Raw genomic sequence first — 5,675 nt, 5'->3', positions numbered from 1 at the left:
GCATGGTCATCAACAGCATGAGGTAAGCAAACAGTCTAGATATCTTCCTCTCCTCAACATTACTTGGCAGGGATCTACATTCCAACGATGAGGACCAGTCAGCCTAACTGAATAACATGCTTATTTTATTCCCCAACGGCTCCCACTGGAATACTTGTGTGAAAAATGACTTTCCTCACTTTCACAATTGCTAGTCATGCCCTGGAAGACTAAAAGAATGACTGTTTCCAGAATTCAAAAGAGATGTGTGATGTGACGTTTATTTAAATTCCAGTACCTTTGCCCATCTTACAGAGAATTTGCTGTGACTATTTTACTTTGCCATTTTAAGCTTTGGGACAACCTTCTTCCTAGTCACGCTGACCGTGATCTTTCTTTCTTAACTTCTTACCGTGATTAACTTATGTCTACTTTTCCACAAATAGCAAGAGAAGGCACCAAAGTTATTCTAACTCAAAGATACAGAGAACAAATTAGTGGTTACCGGAGGGAAGAGGGGAAGAGGTAGGGACAAAATAGGTGACAGGGATTAAGAGGTACAAACTACTAGGTATAAAATAAATGAGTTACAAAGATGTAATGTACAGCACAGGGAACATAGCCAACATCTTATAATAACTTTAAATGGAGCATAATCTATAAAAATATCAAATCACTATGTTGTACCCCCTGAAACTGATATGATAATGTAAGTCAACTATACTTCAATTAAAAAAAAAAGAAAAAGAAAGTTTTCCTAGTAATTGCTCTTAGCAAGTGTTCTTGCATTACGGTCCTTCATATACCTATCAGCAGAATTCAAAGCAGGGCAGGAGAATTTTAGTTGCCTTTTGTGGCAGATACAAAGGAGCACCACCCAGACCCCCTCTGAGGAGGCCCTGCTGCCCAGCAGAGGGGAGTGCAGTCAGCAACAGGCTCCAGATCTCAGTTCCTTCAGGATCTGCCTCAGCTACAGAGAGAATCCTGCCCAAGAGACACCCTTCCCAAGCTGTCCACACTCGTGAGTGACTGTGTGAGGTAGGGCTATAAAGGCCTGGACAGTTCGGCCCAACAAGGGACACTCTGATGGTTGACCTGTCATCCAGATTCCCAACGGGTCGACCAAGACTTCGTAGGTCTTGATCGCAGTTGAACTTCTTCTTCTAACCCAACTGATTTCCTTCCCCTTTCTTTCATAGCTATTGATCCCTAATAAACATCTTGCACCCCAAACTGTATCTCAGTGTCTTCTTCTAGAGAGCCCAACCTGTGACAATTACTTCTGCTCTTTCTGTCATCATGTAGCAGGACATTGAAGATGCTTTTCTTATGATCCTGAAATTGAAGGTCGGGAACAAAAGCTGAGGACAAAGATGCCAACAGCCAGTATCAAAGAGTTGGGGGACCAGACTGCCTTCTTCCCAGTCTGGCTTGGAGTGACCAAACTGGCCTTGTTACACCTACCTATCACCCCAGGACCTTCTCTCCACCTGGCCTTGTAAGCTGAAGGCCAGCAGGACAGGGAGGAAGCTTCTGGCAGGATCGCTGCTCTGTTTCCATCCTCTCCGTTGTGCGAGAGAGGAGGGAAGTGTGCCCCCTACCCTAAACGGGGCACCAAGGAAATCAATCATGGAGATTCGGGATACTTGCAAAGTGGAGACTCAGAGCTCATTCCCCAACTGATCTGTCACTGTGCTTCTTTAAGAGGCAGGGACACAGGAAGAGAGAGAAATGGAAAATGGACAAAATGAAACAGGCTGCACTAACACACTTCAGAGTGGCAAGAGTGTATGAGTTTCTAATTCAAAAAGACACATGCAACCCAATGTTCATTTCAGTGCTATTTACAATAGCCAGGACGTGGAAGCAACCTAAATGCCCCTCGACAGACAAATGGATAAAGAAGATGTGGTACATATATACAATGGAATATTACTCAGCCATTAAAAGGAACGAAATTGGGTCATTTGTAGAGACGTGGATGCATCTAGAGACTGTCATACAGAGTGAAGTAAGTCAGAAAGAGAAAAACAAATATCGTATATTAACGCATATATGTGGAACCTAGAAAAATGGTACAGATGAACCGGTTTGCAGGGCAGAAATAGAGACACAGATGTAGAGAACAAATGTATGGACACCAAGGGGGGAAAGTGGCAGGGAGGTGGTTGTGGTGGTGTGGTGAATTGGGAGACTGGGTTTGACATATATACACTAATATGTATAAAATAGATAACTAATAAGAACCTGCTGTATAAAAAATAAATAAAATTCAAAAATTCAGAAAACAAAATAAAATAAAATTACATGAATGAGCTCTTTAAAAAAAAAAGTGTATGAGTTTCTTGTTAGTCAAATGAACGCCATTCAATACAAGGCTTGGCCCATCTTATTAGTTTCCCATCCCATCTAAGAGGGCCAGTCACCTGGAAAAAGACCCATCGGAGCGAAATCTGTGGCTTAGACCTTCGGGGAATGGGGCTGAGAGGGCAGAGGTCCTCCAGAATACATCTTCTGCCCTAGGAGCTGGGCAGCACGGAGACCCTGTCCAGCCCCCTGGAGGGACACACACAGAGCCACACAGGAGGGTCAGCATTTAGATGTTTCCGCACAGGGGATACTCATGGCCCCTTTGTGCCATCCCTGATTGAATGTAAGAGTGAAATACCAGAGTCGCATAACACATGTGTGCTTTCCACCAGTCCTGCCCTTTTCCTGCCTTAACACCAGGGGGAAGTAAAGGATGTGGGGTAGGACGGGGTGGGGGAGAAGTAAAGAAGAGGTGTCCCAGGAGCAGGCCTTGCCCCTCCCCATTCATGTCCCTCAACGGAAGCTGGGTGGACCCTAGGGAAAGGGGAGGAGGGGAACATAAAATTGCATGTAAGACCAAAGGTTTAAATTGGATTAAACTGGTTTGGAATTGTTATGCCTTAAAGTGGCACACAAACAGTAAAGTTTGTGGCAGATGCCATCAAAAGCCCTGAAGGAGTTTCTCAATAGCACTGTTAAAGGCAGTGATTGGAGAAAAATCAAACCATTACTCTTTGCACCTCATTGAGTTACCACTCTTCAATAAGCTGGGTATATCTATTTCCAAATGGTTGTTTCAGAATGTTTGTGTGCCAGACGGACGTGAGTTTTCCCTGTATGATCTACGTTCAAAGGGTTGGATGTCCTGTCTTATTCATAATTATAGACTCCTTATTATATGAAGAGAGGAAATGTTGAGAAATGAAAAAGAAAACAGCTGGGGACAAAATTGCAATACACTATACACATGTGAGTCATTGAAATGATGTTATACAACGGACCGAGGGGTGTCAGAGGCCATTACAAAGTGGCTAAAATCACAGGTCATTGTCCTTCAGTGTGCGGGCCAACTGTTGCCCATCGATCCTGCTTCTCCGCAGCCTCCAGCATGAGAACTCTGGTAAACTTCATTTCTCCTCCATGTAACTTGCCCTCTACATTGGCCACACTGTGACCTGACACACCACTCAGACTACTTAACCTTTCAGAGCTCAAATATTTAAAATGCCCTCTCTGTTTACTACTTCTTTGCCCACCACCTCCCAGACCCTTGTTTCTTTTGGGCCTGCCCTTCTTCCCAAGGGTTCTAATCTCCCAACATCCTTTATTTTGGCTCAAATGTCTTCCCATCCTGCCTATACCCGGTGGCCTTTTCAGTACCTGCCAAGGTTCTCGCATGGAGGCGATGATAGACTAGACTAAAACACAGTTCTCCTGATTAACAAATGGAATGCCCCAAAGGGTTAGGGTTAGGGGTTAGGGGTTAGGATTAGGGGTTAGGGTTAGGGTTAGGGGTTAGGGTTAGGGTTAGGGTTAGGGTTAGGGTTAGGGTTAGGGGTTAGGTTTAGGGTTAGGGTTAGGGGTTAGGGGTTAGGGTTAGGGATTAGGGGTAAGGCTTAGGGGTAGGGGTTAGGCTTAGGGTTAGGGTTAGTGTTAAGGTTAACAAATGGAATGTCACAACCACCAGGTTGTGGTTCAGTCCTGTCTTTTCAAGTATGAGTTTCCGCAAAGAAATTCAGGTATTGTACCAGAAGGAAAACGTCCAAGATGAACATGAAACCCTTTCACGGAACATCAGTTTTCCTCACAAGGGCAGGTGGAGGCCGAAAATCATTTGAGCTAAGAATTTAAAATATTATTTTTATATTAATGGTTTTCAACTTTTTCTTGATTTTGAAGTTAAAGTATTAAAAGATCTATCACCATTTCAGCCAGCAGGTTCAAGGCCAGACAGATTATCTAAACAACTGTAATAATTAAATCCCCTCAGACTTTTACACAAAGCAATGGAGATAAGAAAACAGTAAAATATACGTACAAAGTGTTGAAAGAAAACTATTGTCAAACTATTGTGTACCTAACAATATTATTGTTCAAAAATAAGACAATAGGCATAAGGGCAAAATTTTTAAGATCTTAGAAATGTACAAAATTGAGGCCTTTTTGCCACCAAGAAACTTGCTTTACAGACTACGAATGAATCTACTTCAAGAAGAATTGCCATACTAGAAAGATGGTCTGAGACATAAGAAATAATGGTGAAAACAGAATGATAAACATGCATGTAAATCCAAACAAACATTGCTAACATAAAACAATAATGTCTAATATTTGGGGTTAAACAAAACAAATGAAATATCCAACCAGAGTACTAACAATATTATAGAAGGCATAAAGGGGGGGATATAAGCTAAATGCCCCCCAGAGGGGCAGCTTCACCCATAATTTCTAAGCCCAAGCATAACGAAGTGTGCAACCAGAACAAGGTATTGGACCCAGCGTGGGCTGAGGAGGCTTGTATTCTGCAGTGTGGTCTTGCAGGTGATGTCCAGAGCATGAACAGAGGTAGGAAGGTATCCTTGTGGGGGAAATGACAGCCACCTGACACCAGGAGCTCAGGTAGTGGGAAAGAAGACGTCTGTGGGAACGATGATTGTGGCAGCAGCAGTGAGAGGTTGGTTGCACGTAGGATAATTGATCAAAGAAGTAAATATATTAAGGTTAATAGGAGCTATGTTTCTCAGAGTTGCAAAAGGGGCTGCAAATGTGGAAAGGCAGAAAACTAGAACGAATTTGGCAGTATTGGACTGGAATTGGAGGTATTGGTGTGAACTCACGGTATTCAGTATACATACCTAGTGCTGTCCACTGAGATTATCCAAGAGCAGCAACTTCCCAATAGCAAGGGACACTTAGCAATCAGAACTTGACTGCCAAATACTATCCTCCCCAGAAAGAAACCATAGGTTCTTCAAGGGCTGAGGCAGAGAGTGTACCAGATAGCGGGAACATCTTGTTTGCCAGAAAGCAAAGAAATGCTCATAAAATGATATGGATGTATGAAAAGAACAAGGGGAGGGTGGGATGAATTGGGAGATTAGGATTGACATATATACACTACCATGTGTAAAATAGATAGCTAGTGGGAACCTGCTGTATAGCACAGGGAGCTCAGCTTGGTGCTCTGTGATGACCTAGATGGGTGGGTTTGGGCAGGGTGGGAGGGAGGTTCAAGAGGGAGGGCATATATGTATACATATAGCTAATTCACTTCGTTGTACAGCAGAAACTATCACAACATTGTAAAGCAATTATACTCCAATAAAAATAATTGTTAAACACACACACACACACAAGATGAACACAGACTCCATCTTGAAGTAGTT

This window comes from Eubalaena glacialis, chromosome 17 (assembly GCF_028564815.1).
Source record: "Eubalaena glacialis isolate mEubGla1 chromosome 17, mEubGla1.1.hap2.+ XY, whole genome shotgun sequence".
Classification (NCBI taxonomy): Eukaryota; Metazoa; Chordata; class Mammalia; order Artiodactyla; family Balaenidae; genus Eubalaena; species Eubalaena glacialis.
Note: the sequence above shows the minus strand (reverse complement) of the source record.